The 21,348-nt window shown below is 37.6% G+C and overlaps 1 long non-coding RNA gene across 3 annotated transcripts in view; it reads right to left on the bottom strand.

Annotated features, from left to right (window-relative positions):
• LOC146375184 (uncharacterized) overlaps window positions 1-21,053 on the bottom strand; it is a 59,877-nt gene extending 38,824 nt beyond the window's left edge. Inside the window, exon 1 of one of the 3 annotated variants that reach the window (XR_014802009.1) lies at window positions 12,581-21,053. This is a non-coding gene — a long non-coding RNA (uncharacterized LOC146375184). The remainder of the gene's footprint in view (window positions 1-12,580) is intronic. The other 2 variants (XR_014802008.1, XR_014802007.1) reach the window with 2 other exon arrangements.
• Window positions 21,054-21,348: the final 295 nt, after the last annotated feature.

Here is a 21,348-nt window from a genome sequence, read left to right as displayed (position 1 = left end):
TGACTCAGAAACACACAAACACACTCACGCGAGAATAAAGATCTGAAACTTTATATATTCAAAGTTCAAAGAAAATGAAATTCAAACTCTGAAGTTGATTTCACAGTTGGGTGCTTGTTTAAGCTGCTTCAAATCTGGTTTTGAATTTTCCTGTCGTATTTTTCTGATTCTGTGCAGAAGCATGACTCTGATGTTAAATAACTGAAATTTACTTAAAGCCCTTTTGTCTTTAGTCTTGTCCATTTCTTTCCTTTCATGAATTTTGTCTTTCAAAGCTCAAAATTAAGCTTACAGAAAAAAAATGCAAGGATTCATGTCTGTGTGTTTTGCACAGAATTTCATAATTAATCGAGATAAATTGTACAAAAGATTGATATTTTTTCTAAGTATTCATGCTGCAAGACAGAAACTATTTCACTTATTTTTAGTGCTTTTGTCAGGTTTAAAATTAAATGAAGATGAAAGACTACAGTTACTAGCTATAAATGCTATACATTCCAAGAAATTGAATAAAATATCCATTGCAAAAGCTAAATATTTAAAGCAACTTTTATTTACACCCCTTTTATATTTGCGTGTAGCCTCTATGTTTTTAAAACAGATTCATCGTGAATTCCTGCGCATCTGAATGTAACTTAATTTCCTTCTGTGTGTAAGAAAGTGAGAGAAGGAAAAACAAACCCAAAATGTCAACTGTCTGCCTTCACATCACACAGGAAGCTTATCAGGCTGTGACCTTTTGATAATTGGTTCTTGTTGTTTTTGTTGTTTACAGGGTGAATGTATGCCGGTACACTAAACTGACGTGGGAATTTTAGTGCATTGCAAAGAGAAATATACCTCAATGTATTGTTGCATTATATTCACGTGACGATCTTGATTTTTTCGTCACTATGAAGCCATTTTTGATTATGAAAGATGTCTTTTTATTTCGAGCACGGACAATATGAACGCAGTGGCAGATCACTCCTTTGTATTTTATAGACGTATAACATCAGCTTCGGTCGATCTTTTTATGCGTCATTTTAATATTCCAAGTTCAGTAATGGACTGTTGTGAGAAAACACTAAGCAGCCTGATAACATAACACGTTCATAGAGTCGGTGGAAAATATGGTGTTAAAAGCAGGGACGCGGCGAAACCCCAGACACCCACTATGTCTTCCTTTACGAATCAAAGAGAAGTAAGACAAGACGTGAAGTGACCAAACGGTGGTCACATTTACATTTCATTTCATCCACGCCTTTGTCCCTTTATTTCCCTTTAGGTGAATAATTGTTCTGCGCCTCAAAGCAGAAGCACACCGGACATGTTTTGAGTTTTGCAGGCCATCGACTCTCTCCGCAGAAACCAAAGTCCGAAGAGCCCAGAGACGATCGAGGCATCTCAAGTAATCAATCAAGAAAATAAGGCTGAGTTACACATGCACACGTTCAAAGAAAAATCACATTTCCATGTCGAATTATTTATCACACCGAGGAATAAAATCCATTCCTGCAAATGCAGCTTACTTAATATTTAATTTCCAGCCACAGCCGAAACTGAATCGACTCTTCATGCGCCTACTTATCATTAAACATTTAACTGCATACTCTGCTCCCGTCTTTCATAAAATCTTCGAGACTTTTACAGTAGGACTTATAACGAAGTCATTCTTTTATTATTTAAAGTTTCATCGTGGTACACACATTTTTCTTGGAGGGGAAAAGGCACGCAAAGGTAACATGCAGAAAATTTCATTACGACGATAAATTTAAAACCTGGGGGTGTGTGTAACACATAGGTCACGGGGAAGAATCGCAGTATTTTATTTTGGCAAATTTGATTTTTGACATTTGCTGGTGTTGAAATCTTGAAAGGAAAAAAGTACAAAATGACCGCATTTTAATGCGAATTCTGTGGGCTAAGACCGGACACAAGAGGAAGTCTGTTGTAAATCATTTCACAGCAGAACTGCTCAATAATAACAGGTGATGTCGACTATGTGATTTTGATTAAACACAATTATAGGAGGAATGAAAGATGTCAAAAGCAACACAGGGTTGTTTCCTTTAGAAAATATAACAACAGGAAAGAAACATAGAATAAAACTCATATATATCTATTCCCCCCCCAAGTTTAAACTCACCACTGACCGCCACAACAACCCAGAAGTTAATCGGGAAAAACTGGATGAAAACTACGACATACTGTCCGAGAAAAGGTGGATAAACTTTTTTCTAAGATGTGACAATAGCCTGGACCATCTGTCACGCAAATTTGGTATTAATGTTGTGAAACAGCCCCTGGTCGTATGTTAGGCTGATATTTAATCGAATTTTTCATATATATATTTTTTAAAGCGTCGAAAACAGTGTTTTAATTTGCCTGAAATGTATTTTAGGCGAATGCATATGTGAGAACTGCAGAAGAAGAAAAACAAAGAAGAGAGACTTGGCTTTTTTCAGTGGGAAGGAGTCTCCCTCTAGTGGTTAAAAAAATAAACGACACCAATTTATCGCCTCTTCCCTCTTTCTGGCTTTCACACTCACACACACATTGACATTTACCGAGTGTAGCATGACCTCATCTTACTGACAGTCACCTAGGTTTCAGTTTCTGAAACACCCCTGCAGTGAGATCTACTCCGACCAGGTAAAGTCCGCATATGGTGACTTACTGAGGCAGTGACGAAGGGGGGAAACAATGTTTCCTGAAAAGCTGATCAGCACAGGCTAAAACCACAACAAATCTAATGCACTGATGAAGTTTGACCAGAGCAAATAGAATATTAAAATACTCTCTAGATTTAAATGGATACTTAACAAGCTTATATATTGAAACAAATGTAACTAAACATAACTTCGCCTTGAGGCGACTTTTGTTGTGATTTGGCGCTATATAAATAAAATTGAATTGAATTGAATTGAATAACTGCAATGTGCAGTTATGCTATAACCTGTCAAATGAGTTAAAAATGTTTTTAACCACAAGCAGAGAAAATAAACTATATTAGCTTTCCAGTACTTTTATGAATGTGAGTGTGAATCCTTGTGTGACTGGCAGCCTGTCCACGGTGTACCCTGCTCTTGACCTAAGACAGCTGTGATAGGCTCCAGGCTCCAGCCCGCCACCCCAATTTGGATAAGTGAAAGAGAATGGATGGATGGAAGCTAACTTATTCAATGAGGAATTCATTCATGCATTCATTTTTCCCCCCACTTTTCCACGTATACTGTGGACAAGCTGCCAGTTTATTCCAGAGCCACACAGAAACAGACAACCACTCATGCTCAAATTTACACCTAAGGACAATTTAGAATTATCAAGTAACCCAACATGCATGTCTTTAGACTAAAGCTGGAGTGTGTGGAGAGGACTCAAACAGATACACAGAGAACATGCAAAGCCCAGCCACTGGGTCAAAACCCTTCTTGCTGCAAGCAAGTGTGAGCCCTCACCACAACATCACCCAATTTTATTATTAATTAACTGGAAACAAGCCTGACCAGTCTGACAGTGCTACATGAGACCTCTGCAGTCTTTAATTTAAGTCTACCTCCTTTCTAGGAGGACACAAACTGTAATGGTTGTGTGATGGTCCTGAGTTTTGGACTCTGGGTTTTTGGTTTGTGGACTTTGAATTCTTGATGCTTATTTAATGTCCCATTTGGTTTTTAGTTGGGTTTTTTTTTATTGATTACTGTGATTGTGACATTTTTCTGTATCTCAAGCCTTAGTTTGTTGTCTAAGTTGTGTCCAATTAGTTTTCTGCTTTAAGTTTATTTGGTATAGTTTCATTTTCTTAGCCTTCCCCTCATATCTTACTATGTGAAGTTGTATGTTAAGAGTCTTTGTCAAGGCGTTGAGTTACTGAGTCATTTCCTGTTTTATTTTGTAGTCTTTTATGTTTAGTCTCTTGTTTTGTCTTCCATGATTAGTTTCAGCTGTCTTCCCTATCCCTTTCCTCTTCCCTCATTATCTCTTGTATTTATTGTCTCAGTCTCCTCTTGTCATTTGTGGAGTTGTCCTTAGTTGTCAATCACCCAGCATCAAGTCCCCCTCTGTCTTTGTTAGTCCTTTAAAATTCTTAGTATTCTATGATTTTTGAATTTCTTCTCCAATGGCTTTTTGGATTTGGGATTTCTGTTTATTGCCAGTGCAATTAGCATTAAAGCTTGCACTGAGCCCCAGTCCTGCCTACTACGTTCAGATCTGGGATTAACTTGACAATCCATGTAGAACATGGCCAGTTTCTGTTTAAGATTTGTGTTGGCGTTTGTTTTGCAAAATAGTCCTGTTTTTATTTTGTATGTTTTATTCTTTATTTAAACAGAAGGAGATTTAGCAGAAAATAAAACAGGTCAACTCTGGCCTCTAGTCTAAGATCTCCTCTGTTTCTTTGCTTTTCTTTGTCTACCTGGAAATGTTGTAATAATGCTAACACTCACACCACCACTACTACTACTAATTATTATTATTATTATTATTATTATTATTATTATTATTATTAGAAGAAGAAGAAGAAGAAAAAGTCCATCCATCCATGGATCCGTCCTCTTCAACCTCTTCAACCGTTTCAAGGCTGCAGGGGGGCTGGAGCCTATGTCATCTGTCACAGGGTGAGAGGACAGGTCGCAAGTCCATCACAGTGGCAAGTGTTTACCTTTAAGGTGTGCTGCTGAACTGAGAAAATATTCATTGATCATGTAGCAATGAAAGTATATATACATATATAAATATATCCTCCCAAGAGCCAGCCTATTCATTTCTGTCCTCTGTAATGGACAATTGTTTTTGGTATATCTCTTTTGACTTATTTGAGCTTCCCTATTAAGTACAGATGTACAAATAATAGAACAACCTGGGCTTTCTATTGATACCTCATTTGTTTGGGTGGCCTCTTTTATCTCCAAAGAGGAAGGAAGTCACAAAAAAAGTTCAAGGGGAAGATCCTCTTTTCCTCAGTTCTCATGAGGATATAAACAAATATAAAAATGTATTATTTTATATGCATTTTTTGCAAAGTGAAGACCTGCAGGCTGCTTTGGAGTCAGGTGCATTCAGAAACATGTTGCACCATAAAACACTGACTATGCTGTTGATCCCTCTATATATAGCTTTTATAAACAACTGTTTCCATGGGGGGAGATGATTTGTATCCTATAACTGGTACAATTGTTTCTGATATTGATTCCCAGAACAAAGACTTAACAATACTTTCCCACACGGCTGTTCTCTCTACATGTCCTGTTCTTCGCCCTGGCATAACTCTGTTTGGTTTACAGATCACGAAGAAGAATAGAAAGAGCCAAAAACAGTCATCTCACATTTAAACCAGGTAACCTGACACGAAGTCGAAACCGTGTGGTTTAACCGGGGAATGAGAGGGCGACTTTGGAGGCGGCAAAGTTATAGTTTCTTTAGTTTGGTACCAAAAAACGAAACAGATACGCACACTTTCTGAATTCAAGTAAAATACTGCAAACTCTTTATAGGTATACAAATGCACTGTTAACCAGCTATTGTCATTTTACAGGCTCTTTATTCATGATTATAAAGCAGTAACTAATAACTTAAACTGCATGACAATATTCTCCAAGTATTTTTTAAGTATACTAATAGTTTTCCCTGAATAACCCATTCATTACTGATAGTTAACAAATAAGATTTTGTTTGTGAATTACAATCTTAATATACTTTGCTCAATATGAATGTCATAAGGTGATTTTACTACAAGAATAATGTATTATTGTATTGATTTATTCCTACGTAACAAAAACAAAAGTATCTCTTTTGCATCTCTAATTAAGAGGTTATTGACACAAATCCCTTAAAGTTAATAATCTTGTCATTGCAGAAAACAGTCATACAGAATAAGTTATATTATTACCACTTTATAACGACCAATAAAGCGCTCCTATTCTGCTTGTTATTACAATGTCCTATACAATGTCATTATGCCCTAATTTTCCAATGTAACTTGCATATATTTATTAAGGTTAATCCCTCCTGATATACAATGATTTTCATTAACTAATCATCATTTTTATTTGAAAGGAAGCCATCTGTAATGTTTTGCACAACCTCAGAGCATTAAAGATATATTAACACTTTGGTTTGCCTCTCAGCATAAGCTCTTTTTCTGAATAACTCTGTCCCATTACATTTTATATAAAAGTATTTTAGTTAGTTTACCATCATCTATGACAAATTGCTACACAGAACCTAAACCTGCATAATGTTTGATAGTTCTGACAAAACGGAGATTTGAAATTAGTAGATTAATCCTTGCAGCTGTAGTATTCAATATCTTTTATTTTACATTTGGTTGAAAGCATGATCAATTTTTTCATAGCTTTGCATTTTTCTTTCTATACAGAAGGCAGATGACTTTAAAAAACATGAACTTATAAAAGAGAAATGCACTGTTGTTAAAATGGAAAAATGAAGCACAGACAAGAAACACCACTAGAGGCTGACAGCACTTGTACTTTATTTACAGTAACTGTCCTGACTTCTTTAACTGAATGTGGCCATAGTATAGCATCAAAATGTAACACAAAGCAATTTCAAACTGAGGCGAGTTCATTTTAAAGGATCATTTGAACCCTGTAACCTCCATATTTCACCAAGTGCCGTTTCTAATAGGACAGTCATTTTTCTCTGAGAGTTACCAAGAATAAAAGCCTACAAATGAGACAGCTAACCGTAGAATATGAGCTTCTGAAAACTTCTTTGTCATTTGTCTCTTACAACCCTGAGTAATGAGCAGAGTGATGTTTGTGCCGTTCTTAGTCATTTACTGTATCTTGAAGCGTAATTCATGATGAGTAAAGGTGCAACAGAACACACACGCCCACGAACTAGTGACCTACTACTGTTTTCACCTTGACAGGATATTCAGTTTTAACATTTATTGATCTCAAGCCTGACATCTGACTCACACACCCTTATCCTGACTGTTGTGAAGGGTTTATCGTCATTTAGGGACACAGAAATCTCACTCAGAACCTGGCCTACAGCGCACACGCCCATGCGATACCACGCGCGCACACACACACATCAAAAGTCACTTGACTTTTTTTTTTAGGAGGAGACTTTCTGGAGCTCAGCAGTTAGATTTTCATGTGAAATAAAAACAAACATGTGGGAGGCTCAGTTCTACAGAAAATCATCAATCTATCGTCACACTATTTTAACTGTAACACAATACTTATTTCTACTAAGTCCACAAGTCATGTGGCACCTTGACCCCATGACTGAAAAAGTGTACAATACTGACTCATGAATTTCTATAATGAAAGGTTTTTTAAGGACAATGTCATGGTTTCATGTTAAGACAAAACAAAACCTGTTTGATTCAAACCAATACTAAACATACGTGCACACACTTGCACACATGCATACAAAAGCATTTTGCTAGTTCTTGCTTATGTTGTTTTTTCATCATCTTTATATAGTCACTTGTTTTGGTCTGTTCTCATTTTCTGGATTTACTGTAAAGCACGTACGAGATAAAAATATATTCGACTCACTAGTTTCTAGTGAACCTGAGTCAAAACTACTCTAATTTCATATACAGTCTTCTGCAGCTTTGGGCCTTTTCATGCCCATCAGAGTAAAAACAGCATGGCTGAAATATTTAAACTAGATAAAACATTTTGAATAGTAAATAAACCCTAAGCATACTGTAAATAGTAGAATTAGGATTTATTGTCACGTACTAAAGTTATTCCTGATCGTTGGAGCCAATTTTTAAAAAAAGTCACTCGTTCTGTCGTCTTCTACTTTCAAACAAATTCTCTTAATTTTTAAGGAAAGAGAAGTAAACTGAAATTTTTTTTTTTTAATTGGGAAATATTACTGGGCACAGACCAAGTTGGGAACCCAATTGATTAATCAGTTACGTCAGGACAGTATTAACAGTCCTTTATCTAACTTGCAGTATATTGACAAATCAGTTTTAATATATGTATTCATGGGCATGTGAGTGAAATACTATCAAACATTTAAATACGGCGTATTCTCAGACTGAGAACACAGCGGATCACTGTCGAGGGAGACGTGATGCAGAGTCATTTTCTGTTCTTCGGTTTCTACTTTAATTTTCTGGATGACACATAGCAGGTTCTCACTTCTTCTATAGCTGCTCTTATCTGTCAAAGGCAAACCTTTAAATAAATAATTGTAACCCTGTCAAGTAAGTTGAAAAAAAATATCTGCAGCTGTCCTTATGAAGTCCCTATGTATGCATCTCAAGGTGCTTTGATGTGTAACATTTTAAGCCCAACTGAAAACTCTTAAAACTCGTATTTTTAGTGGGTGAAGCTAAATTTGAGCTTATCCCTAACTGTACCTTTACCATTTTAATAATCACTACGAGTGTCACTTAAACTGCAGTAATTAAATCAACAAAATTAAAAAAAGAAGAAGATATGCTAAGAGCTTCACGGCTAATGTTCAGAGTGGGAATTTTCTGATAAAGTAAATTGTATCAGCACACATCCTTGTCTACTAAGTTAGACTTAGACAAAAAGACTTCAAAAATACTTCACAGCGTGCCGTAAAAAATGTAATCCCTCTATAAGATTCACCAAACTTTTTTCAAATGCATGTTATGAGCTGTCTAACCAAATCACAGGCCGAATTATGCTCTGAACGGATTAAGGACTGCATTTATTATACCACACTTCAGAGTTAGGGTGCACGTTCAGAAAAAAAAACAGAGAAAAAAAGTGATCTCAACCTTATCCCAACTATATTCTCCAAATAACCTGTCATATAATTAACTTTATATAAAAAGCTTACCGCTCTCCGCGCAGTCCGCTCTCACCATCTGTTACTATTTGTATTTTTTTCATTTTGCAACAAACATTTTTAAAGTTAGGATTAGATTGTTGGTGGATCTTAAATATTAAGAGCTAGCTGCGCAAGAGGCTGTTTCCACCAATAGAAATATGCAAGGTAGCTAATTAATTAATGTGAAGTGAACAATATATTTCAGAGGACTCCTTCACATGACTGATGAACGGTTTAGATGGGTGTTTACCAAAGGATGAGGCATGAATGACAACTACCTTAAAAACAGTAAATTTTAAATGTATGGGAGTGGGAGTGTGTTTGGCGTTTCTCTACCCGGCAACAGAGAGCTGAGTCATCTCTGTCACAGCACTCCCACGCCTACCCACGCTGCACTGCTCTCGGTCTCTCTTGGCGGTGGAGATGCATGGCCACGGACACGATACCAAAACTAACTGCATCACTTCATTCTGGCCCACAGGTGACAAAAACATACATTTACCGTAAACGGGGGGAGCCTTGGCGGAACAGGGCTGGCATAGGTGGGTGTGAGTGCATTGTGTGTATGTGTCGTGTGTGAGTGAGTGTGCCATCTGACAATACATGGAAACTGATACCACTTATCAAACATTACGAAAAGTGCGTGGACCGAAAGAGTGTTTGAAAGAGCAGAGAGCAAGAAAGAGAGTGAAAGAGTTGTGTTTCTATGTACATATTTTGACCTTAATTTCATACAGCCATGCAGCCCAAAGTGCTTCATAAAGCATGATTAGTATTGTGCAGACCAAGCATGGCCTAACAGTTAGAACTTAATGAAGCTCAAGGTCAAATACATCATTCCAGTGTGAGTAGAGAAATGGCACTGCTGATGCATTTTTGGCATGTTAACAGTTTAAAAGGGATTTACATGTAAAAAGGGAAGTCTTTCATCTTAAATGATGATTTAAGCCTAAACATGAGGCAGATGTAAGGCTTCCCAGAAGTCCACATTAACACACTCCCATAATATTTGTCTGATTAAATAACCCCATGTGACCTAACTACCTCCGGGCAGTTTGTTTAGCTTGCACAGCTGTTCACTTTATCATGTTTTAATTAGTCGTTCGACTCCTGTTTTCAGCCTGAATGTTTTTGTGCATAGGACAAAAATGACAGGTTTGTAACTTCTTGAGCCCAAATTATACTTTCCATATCCAATGAGCCACAAGGAACTGAACACTGGCAATAAATTCTCCAGCTGCATATCTCAGAGGTTTTGAGCTATGTCACGACATCCACAGGCTGTATACGCGAACAAGACTCAACATGTCTCCTGTGTTTCTGTCTATAAAGAAAACTCAGCATATTACTGGACAGAAACACAGAGCAACTGTCTGCATTTGTCCAAGTGACAACTTTGTACAAAAATACACATCTATGTAGTTAATAAGTTAAAAAAAGGCTTTTGTAGAATGTTATGTAAAATATTGACTTTGACACTATGGCATCAATCATTGGTTAATGAAAAATGCAGTAAGAAACTTTAAGCTGAGCATTTTTGTTGTTGCTAATTTGTTGTTTGTATGTGACAAAAGCAGTGAATCTGACTAAGAAACTGAGGGAAACTCATACTGAAGCGATCCATCGATTACAAGCGAAGCCCACCCTAAAGCATACTGTACTTTAACGTCCTTTGGACAAATGAAAGCCATCATTTACAAAATGAACATCATGTTGTCTCAATTACACCTTGGAATTAACAACTGAAACCCTAAACTCATAAGGCTAGTGTTTACTGGCATCATAGATCGAGGGAGCTGAGGGTTATCTTCCCATTAAAATGTATTAAACTGGGCCTCTACTTGCAAAAGGAAGAGTCGCCCCTTGCTGATCATTGGAAACCATGAAAGTTTAAGGCACTTGCACACTGGCTTCACTTTCCAGAGCTGAAAGACTTTTAGCAAGCACAAAGCTAGAAATGCTCACTGTCCAGCTATCACGTTTTTCACGGCATGCAAGACTGTGTCCGCAGCTACAATGATAAATGCAACTCACATTTATTCTGGATAAAATTACCCTTTTTACTGATACAGTTTACACTTTCATTGCAAAAAATGCTACTCCGTGTGAAAACATGATTTTAGGTGTCTTAGTGGGCTACAACCATTAAGGTGATGACTCAAACAAAGAACTGGCTAAAAATATCGCTGCTGCTAATAGATTTAATAGACAAAGTAAAATATGAATCTCTACATTTTTATAGCTGACTTAATCTACACCAAAGAGCTGAGCTCCATTTGCTATACCTGGTAGATAAATAATTTAAACGTCACCTGTCACGAAAATGGCAAACTGGGGTAAAGGCTGTGTGGTGCAAAGTTAAATTAGATCATGAACAAATCTCTCACTTTTTTGGAAACAATGTACCACACAGAGTACCAGCTAGAATCCCAGTAGCTAGTTCTCCAGTAGCTTACCCAGTTTCGTTTTATATTCGTCCATTTTTCTCACTCAGAAATTTAAATATGCAAGTTTCCATTTGCCACTGAATGCAGCATTAAAATGAACTACAGCTGATATAGCTCGATTTTGTGATTTTGGTCAGATAAACAGATACAAGGCAACATTTGGTGTGTATATGTTTGTTGTTTCTGTCACTGCAGATCAAACAGCAAAGCAATGCTCAGTTAGCGCTTGATGAAAATAACCTTCTAGTAATCTTCCAGCCTTTATTTACCAAGTGATAGTCTAATTACTTTTATTTATTTATTTACTTTTGCAATCTATGCCTCACTGTATGTCTGGCACGTTATAATAACGCTGCAACCTGTGAAGCAATAAAGCCCTCACTTCTAGCTAGCCTACTCAAAAAGGCCTTTCTGTTCATTCAAAATGTGAATCTGGAGCGCAACATAATGTTTGTGTTTTTGATTTTCCTCCTCATAAGCATGACTTTACACAGCTTACAGATCTTTGCGTCAGTGCAGGCTGTGAAACTCCCACTAACGTCACTAAAATACTCATTCTTGTACACAGACTGATCAAAGTGATTAACGTGCTCCTGATCTGGAACTCTTTGATCCCCTTGTTCCATCTGCAGACAGCTGCTTCAATATCACCAGGAGATATAATACCGCCACTTTCACTTTAGCCCTTTAGAGGTGCGGTCAGTGCGTCACACTATGATTAAATGACTAAGTTTAGAGTTACTGTACATGCCAAGTGCCGAATATAGCCAATATCTGCCACAACCTGTCCGACTGCCAACTAACTCAAAACATTTTTCTTCACAGTGCTATTTACCATCTCTTTCATTCTCCACTGTCAGATTTTTCATTACGTTTCCTATTTTTAACCCATCTCAGCAAAAGGCGAACCTGTGTTTTGCATGCTGTGCTATTTTGTGCTGTAGGAAAATCACTCCGTGTGCTCTATTTTTAAAAAAACAGCTTATTAATGTCTTTTTCTTTACTTAAGAGGGATAAAACGAACTCAAATGGCCCCGCAATCAAATTCATAAGGTTCCGAAACATTTGTAACATCTTCAGGCTAGTACCTGATTCCTTCCTGCTCTTTAAGATTGTATTTTCTCTACTTTTATAAATACACAATGTGTGATCTTTCCTTTACTTTGATCTATTTTACCAAATGTCTTAAAGAAGCAAAGCTTTTCTACAACATCTGCAGAAATTACTACCGAGCGGCACACAGATTAAAATATGAAAGAAGAGAGTTTCCTAGAACTGTGTTTCTTCTAAGTCTGATAAACATCAGTCAGTGCTAAAAAACAAAGCTAATGTCCAGCTTGAGGTTTACTTACCAGTTTGTCTCTCCTCATCCTCATCTTCATCAGAAAGTCAATGAGAACTAAAAGGGTAGAGAAAGAAAGAGAGAGAGGAAAAAGAAGAAGGAATGTTTTAATCACTCTGAAGGAAGCCAGTTATCTTCCCACTCACATTGCTGAATATCCTAGTCAGGCAGACACACAGCACATGCACACTCTCTCATACACACACACACATACACACAAAAATACACACTCAGAGATGTCTCCAAAGGTCAAGATGAATCAGGGGGAAGAGAGAAAAGGTGGTGGACAGAGACAGAAAGGGTGAGAGTAAAATAGAAAATAAAGATCCAGAATAGAAAAGAAGAATGAATAGAATGTAAAGAGCAAAGCAAATGACAGAGGGAGGAGAGAGCACAGAGAGACTGGAGAGAGAAAGAATGAAATGCATGGCTCGGCTGAGTCATCAGTAACCACCACTTCCTCCAACGCACAGAGCTCTACTAATGACTGGCCAACTTCTGGGTGCACACACACACACACTTAACCTGCCATCTATCTACTTTCCACTTCAAACTCTTTTCCTTTAAAGCAGGAAAAGAGTGTGTCTGTCCATCTTTGTGAGAACTAATTTAAATCAAAAACAAAAAACCACTGAAACTGAGGCTGTTTACGCTTGTCCTAACTCTGAGACAGCACACTGAGACAGACCTTCAGTGTGTTGTCCAAGGGTTCAGGTGGGGGTTAGGAATTTAGTTGTTATAACTGAAGTTTCTCCAATGTGCTTTGTAATTCCTTTTCTCACTGAGAGTCCTCACAAGCCTTAAAGTGCAAACATGTGTATGTGTATTTAGGAAAAAGCCTGAGAAGGCATGTCATGAGCCGACCCCACAGTGTGTGTCATGAGAAAATGGCACAACAACCAGACAGTTTTCCCTTTTCCCAGAATTCCCAGGGGCATGGTCTCTTAGCTTTCATGTGTTGGGGGAGTTGCTTTCCTTCACACCCACAAGCTAAAGGGCTGGAGAAACCAGGCTAAGTGCCTTGGTTAAAGAAATAGCTCAACAATTGCATGTTTGAAGCTTATTGGTCTGATATCCACCAGTTCAAAACTAGGTCTATAACTTTTTCATAAAAGAATGACATTTTTTAAATGAACTGATAGTTTTGCTGGCAATAAAATACAATCTTCCCAACTTCAGTAGATTGTACACCATTACTTGTTCTGACCAGCAGGCTTTACTACACAGGCTAGCTTTAAAGGTAGCACTAGACTGAGCACATGTTTAGTGTAGCTTTGCCTAAAGACTGAAAGTACTGTAGCAGGACAAAAGCCCACTGACAACTCTAAACCTCACTTATTAACCACAAAGAATCTTGCTGTGTTCTCAAGGAGAATTGTAAAAAAGTAACTAACTGGGTTTCTAGTAAACAAAGTTCTACCAAATTGTTCTACAAAGGAACAATTTCCTGATTACACTAGATAATTATCTTATGCACAACAGGTTGCCTAAGATGCTATAATTTTTACTTTTGGTTTACAACACCGTTAACCCTTTATAGGACACTAACTGAAATACTTGAAAATTCCAATTTTCAACCCTACACTTTTTTTAAACATTTGTATTTCTAGAAGACTGCAGGTCTACTGAGATTTTCCTGAACAACCATCTCTAGGATTTAGAGAGAAGTGTCTGAAAAGGAAAAAATATCCAGTTCCCACAGTTCTCTGAGCAAATATGTCTTGTTGATGTCAGAGGTCAGAGGAGAATGGCCAGACTGCTTTGAACTGACAGGAAGGCAACAGTAACTCAAATAACCACTCATTACAAAAGTATGCAGTATACAGCAACAGAAGACACCACCTGGTGCCACAACTGTCAGCTAAAAACAGAACACTGGGGGTACAATTTGCATGAAAACATGGCTTCATTGTGCCTGTATCAGTGGTTTGGGCTGATGGTGATGGGGTAATGGTGTAGGGATATTTTACTGGCACACTTTGGCTTCTTTAGTACAAACTGAACATCATTAAATGCCACAGCCAACATGAGTATTACTGCTGAAAATGTCTGTTCCTTTATGATCACAGCATACCCATCTGTGGTTATGCTGTGATCATAAAGGGTATACCAATCATCTCAAACTGGTTTCCTGAGTATGATCATGAGTTCACTAGACTCAAATGGCCTCCACAGTCTCCAGATCTCATTCTGATAGAGCATATTTGGACTGTGGCAGAAAAGAAGATCTGCATCATGCATGTGAAGCTGAACAATCTGCAGAAACTGTGTGAGGGTATGATGTCAATATGGACTAAAATCTCAGATCAATGTCTTCAGCACCTTTTTGAATCTATGCCAGGAAGAATTAAGGTAATCCTGAAGGCAAAAAGTGATCAAATTCAATAGTAGCAATGTGTAACTAATTAAGTGGCCGGTGAGTGTATGTAGCCACCAACAACCATATTTTTATGTCTTATAAACATGTAAAACTTGTTAACTTCAAAGTTATTTATAGGCTTTTTCTTCAGGTTTGACAAGGTGACAAGATTAGAGCATTTCTCAAAAATGTTTAATCCTTAAATGCCCAGTTACCACTTGTGATTTAGGAAGTGTCTGCAAGTGCAGCATCAATGTACAAGCTATATATAATTGCACAAGTGAAACTCGGTAGATCTCTGAGGTCAAAACTGGGAATAAGACTGATGGTGAAAGTGCAACTTTAGGACAATAAGTCTGATGAACTGTAATGACCGATGAATCACAATAGCAATAACCTCAGGGGAAACAAACAAGGCTGGGCACAAGCTTTAAGCCACTTGGTGTGATTTCTTTTAAATCCTCCATCATTGCTTTTATTGAAATGGCTTTATTTCACGTGAATGTGTTTTATTTATCAGAGCACTTAAGCATTTGCATTTTTATCTTGACCAGCACTTTTGGTGACATTTAGAAACTTGTCACCTTGCCTGGCATTAATACATATTAACAGAGCATTAATACAAAATATAAAGTGAAAAAAAATTACTGGATCATTCTGTAAGTGTATCACCCTATTGCTTATTCTTTGCTTTTAATATCCATCTACGCATCTACAGTAACTTTTTGCCTGACATACTCCATTACAGTTTGCACTGACATTATGAATCAGTCTGCCTCTGGGGTTATTGTAATACAACCCCCCACGTCCAGCTCCATCTCCTATCCAGAGGAATTCATGGGAACTCTGAGCCAACTTCGTAAATACACGTTTCCTCCTCTGCAGTTCCCACACTTTTCCCAACACACTTACATACACACACACACACAAACCCCTATTATATACCAATAGACAGAGACAAGTATAGACTTGGGCATGATGTCTCATGCAAATTGTGCATAGTCATACTGGCAGTAGCAGAAGATTATACCGGATGCTACTGTAGTTCAGGCTGGTTAATTACTGTATATTGCTGATGAACAGGATATGACAGTTTTGCAGCATTACCGCTACAATGCAGGCTCTATATGGTAATCTCTGGTAGAAGACCATTCGGCATGCATTAGCACATGCTTCAGTTACGGTAGTTTATTAAAAGGGAGATAGGAAACTTAGCTGCTCTGTGAAACTTGAATCGTTTTTTGTTTATTACAAATGAAGCAACAGAACCATATCGTCTCCCATTTCAATTGATGAGCAAAACGTGCTACAGTTGTAAGGCCTAAGACCATATAGCCATGTAGCATTTAGCTAAAAGCTAGGCTACATGTCAACTTCATCTTGTTAGTGCTTAATACAACAGTGCTGATGTATGTACAATGCTAATAATCTTAAATTAAGACAGTGTGTGTAAAAGTGTATATTACGTCCAATTAGTGGGGAATAAAGCCACTGCAAGTGGGGTGTGAATGACCAGGGAAAATAAAAGAGTGAACGTAAACTGAAATAATATCATTTTTATGTGGAAAATAGACAAAGAAAAAAGAATATGCTTATGCTCGTGCTGCTCTGTGTTTAGATCAGTTTATTTTGTGTCTATACCTATAAATGTGGGGGCATGAACTGGTTTTTGAAGTTAGGCTTACTAGAAGAACAATAAAGTGTTAAAACCATGTTTATAGCACTTTAAGGATTAGTCATCAAATAACATTTCAAATATATGAACTGGGAAAGCCGTAACCCAAGTAAGCACCCTACAGATTCCCCCAAATTGCCAACCGCTTGACTTTCTGCCATGCCACTGTAAATCACATTTACAAAGGCAGCTGCAGAAATGAGTCATGTGAGGTTAAATGGGCAGTGTGTGTCAGCATAAGTGGAAATCAGTCATCGTTTTTGTGACTTAAAGTAAAATAAGCCCACCAGTTGCTACCTGACTGGCTATTGTTTCATTTGAGAAGTCAGCAAAATACATAATGTAAGCTGTCCAAACAGAAACCATGTGGAGCCCAACAGAAAATCAAAGTATCACCTTTCTTATAACTTTGATAGAGTTATACATGCTCTTATCATGACATGACTAGATTATTGTAATCCTTTCTATGTAGGTTTACCACAGTCATCACTTCGTTAGCTTCAGCTAGTAGAAAACGCTCTTTGACGTTTAACTGGGACGGGAAAACATGAACAGATTACGCTAGTTTTAGCTGCACTCATTAGCTCCTTGCTAATTTTAGGATTAATATTAAGGTTTATTGATCGTTTCTCTTGATTGGCTTATTAATGAACACACTCCTGTAAGAGCCATGAGGTATGGTAATCAGCTGATCCTCAATATTCTAAGATCTAGACTTAAAAACAGAGGTGTCCGAGCTTTTTAAGTTGCTGCCCCGTGTCGTTGGAATACCTTACCATTTGATAATAGAACTGTTTCTATTTTTAAGTCTTTGCTCAAGACTCCATTCTGCCTCTGGCCTTTAATTCAAGCTAAGCTAAGCTAAGCTAAGCCTTGATATCGTATAGTTATCATTCTTGTCATTAATATTAATATTATTTTATACTGGCTGCCTGTGAAGCACTTTGGTCAGCCTTGGTAAAAGTGCTTTACAAATAAACTTGACCAAGAATTCAAGCCATTTCAAATTGCCAAGGCATTCTAGTATGAATAAAAGTAGATCAACTAATTGGGAACCACTCTTAAACCTTGCCATACCAAATAATCTCACAACCCAGAAGAAGCTGGGAAGTCATTACCCTGTAAAAATCTACAGACTCCTCTGAGTTAACAAAGACGTGCAATGAGCGATGACTTTCTAACAAACTCCAAATAATGTGATCATCATTAAACTTACAGAGAACGACTTTCCCTACGTGCCAACTGTCTCTGGGGTAAAATTCACCCTGAAAACGGTGGATTAAAAAAAAAGAAATAACCAGGCAGTCAATATGAACAGCTGCCACAGATAAACATGCAAAGAAAACAAAAATCCACAGAAACTGAAACTTTATCTGCTTTATCAAGAAAGTTCAAGACGTCACAGTACAGCACACAAACACACAAACACACACAGAATAAGGATTAAAAATAAATTATATATATATATATATTAAATTAGGTTGTTTTCAACAGTTTTAATACAACAGTTACCAAGAAATTAGCTTAGGTGTTCCAAAACAGAAAAACAAGCCTGTTTACTTCACTGCCACGTAGCTCTGCTGAGTACATGCACAGAAATCAAGAGAGAAAGTAAGACGTTGAGAAATGCTGGCTCAGCAGAGTGCTCATTGTGGGAGGATTGTGGGAGATTGAGTCTATAGATGAGTCAAGGAGCCATTACACATATTATCAGAATGAATAGCATGGCAGTCTATCTTTAGTGTCCGTGTGGGAATCAAATATGTGTTGTACAGCTGGGATATGGCACTAAACATTCTACCATACCATAAAGACAATGGGGTTTTTTTCCACACTGCTACTCTTTGAATGTTATAGTTTAAAAAAAGCAAGTCTTTATGAATTATCACCTGAAGACATATAGTATGGTACTGTCATCTCTGTCTACTGTATATGTTGTAGCTGTGTACTGACACCTTTAACATTATTATACTTTGCTGATTTGAAGTAATTAGCAAACAAACTCTTCCAATCCACCAGTGAATAGGCCTGTTTTCCAGTACCTGAAAAGCTCCCAATCTCTGGCTTGATCAGTTGAAATGTCCCATGACTTTCCTAAACAAATCTGAGACAGTGAAATAGAACACAAATCCATCTTTTCCCATTTTCTTTCCTTTAAAAGGCACCAGTGTTGTGCCTTTCAAATAGCCCATAGTGACATTTACAACCAAATTATAACCTATGCTGTTTATATGCTCAGATGGGCTTTTTGACTGCGTTGCTGTTGTAGTATTTCTGAAAGTTCAGGGCATTTTATCTTCATTTTTATCAGTGGCTTGGTGGGCCTGAAATGCATGAAACCAGTATTGCAGATTGCATCTTGTGCAAACATGACTGTGTAACACTGTAATTTTCAGTTTTGATGGCTGTTGCATTACATTTGCAAAACTCTGCCTTCTCATAAATCTAAAGCAGGATGAAATTGAGATTTCATCCTGAAATTGAGATTTCATCCTGCTTTCCTCATGAGATTGTTAGCGGTTTACTGACCAAGTGTTTAGTTGCTTTAACCCTATATGTATAAATATTTAGTTTCCGTAACCGTATAAGAACAATTAATTGATCTAAAAAAAAAAAGGCAGGATGTCATTCTCTGTGTTCTCTTGACAGCAGTACATTAACTGTGTCACCAACTCCTATTTAAATGAAAGGTTGCTATCCTAACACATTTGTTAATCTAAAAAAAACCTTAATAGTATATCTTAAATGTTAGTAAACAACCTTTAAACTGGTGCCACACACTTATACTCCAGTTTTTTTCCACCTAGTCAGCTTTTTTAATGTTGCTAAAACAACCACTAACACTACAAACTGAAGTATGTTTGTATAAAGTATTTAAAAATTCACACGACAGCTTAACTTTAAGGAGTGCAGGTAAATGGACTGGTTCTTATATAGCGCTTTTCTACTCTTCTGAGCACTCAAAGCGCTTTACACAACTTGTGCATTCACCCCCATTCACACAAGCACATTGATCTAAGCTTTCTAAGTAACATTCACACACATTCATACTCCGATGGATGCATCGGAGAGCAATTTGGGATTAATATCTTGCCCAAGGATATTTGGCACGCAGACTAGGGTAAGCCAGGAATCGAACCACCAACCTTCCGATCAGTAGATGACCTGCTCTACCACCTGAGCTGCAGCCCACTTAGGCTCAGGCTGCTTTCACATGCTTAGGTAGCATGTGAAAAAAAATCTGTTGAATATTGGGGATGCGTTTAATGCTCAGTGGTACGTGGAGCAATAACCAACAGTGAGACCTGCTCATGAGGCTGAAGATGAAGTTGGTGAAGTCAGATTTCTTCTGACTGGATGCTCCTGGCACTTGAGGTTTGAACCACAAGTTGGTGGTGCTTCTGTGCCAACAGCCAGAGCTGTGTGCGTGAGATGGCCAAATAAAAGATATCCACTTTCTGTGACACCACAGAGAGTAAAGAATAGAAAAAAAAGGAGTGTTTAGAGCCTGAGCTTTGCACATACATTAATATTCATGTGGCTATGTGTAATACGACCATCCACTACTGTAACAATGGATTTCCTTAACAGAAAAACCTAATGGGATCCCTTTAATGGCACTTTTTATTTGACTTGGCCTTTAAGAGCCAATAAAAGTTGAAATGTTGTTGCACTTACTTAAACTATGTGAAAAAAAGATATTTGATCTCACCTTAGGATTTCCATCATGTCATCTCTCTGCCAATACTTTTCCATCTTGTCAAAAAAAACACTCCCTCCTCTGTCCTCTAAACCATGAATTTGCCATTATTGGTCGCTGCAGTGGCGGCGCTGACGTAAGTGGAACAATTTGTCTGGTAATGTTTTGCATGGAAACACTGTTAGGCAGAAGGACTCAGAGATTTTACAAGTGGGAATAATCCAGCACCCACACAGCCATTTACTGTATCTCACTTTTTCTGTTACTGTCATGCTGCGTTCATTTATCATAAGTATGAACAGAATCAAATAAACACTATGTATCAGTATGGTAGTCACTTGTTTTGTTTGTTTAAAATTCAGATTTTATGGGACTCCTTGGGTAAGGCATACCGATTCTTTAGCTTTCACCATCACTACGAAATACAGTAAATCACTGTTACACCTACGCACATTAGTCACATGAAGTTAAACGTGCATTATGTCCCGGCACAAGTAGAAATCTTATCATATAAGGAAAAAAGCTTGCACATCACAGAACTCCAGTTTTAACTTTTTTTCTGGCAATGGACGGATGGATTTATGGACGGTTGGATTTATGGACGGATGGATTTATGGACGGATGTTCCTTGTCCAAGCAAAATACTTACTGCCAGACTGACTGCTAAAAGCGCAGCAAAAATTCACTGTTGTAAGTGGACCAAACCTCCAGTATGACAATGATCTCAGCAATTTAAGAATATGTGAATTTAGCAACACGGACCCACGAGAGCCTCAAAAATGACCACCAAGACAATCTACACAAAAACATGTGATTGCCTTGGATTTATGTTTAATTTAAAATAATAAATAAATTAATTCCCTGTCTCCCTTTAATTTTCTCTCCTTATACAATTCCCACAATCTCACCCCCAGCCTTTGGTCTCATCTCCTGCTTATTCAGACTGGGCCAGTCCAGGGTTATGACTCAGAGGGAACAGGGCTCTGTGTGTGTGTGTGTGTGTGTGTGTGTGTGTGTGTGTGTGTGTGTGTGTGTGTGTGTGTG

The sequence above is a fragment of the Perissodus microlepis genome, chromosome 13, assembly GCF_051167445.1.
Source record: "Perissodus microlepis isolate ML-2025 ecotype Zambia chromosome 13, ASM5116744v1, whole genome shotgun sequence".
Lineage (NCBI taxonomy): Eukaryota > Metazoa > Chordata > Actinopteri > Cichliformes > Cichlidae > Perissodus > Perissodus microlepis.
The sequence above is the reverse complement of the archived record's forward strand: the minus strand, read 5'-3'. Positions and strand labels throughout refer to the sequence as shown.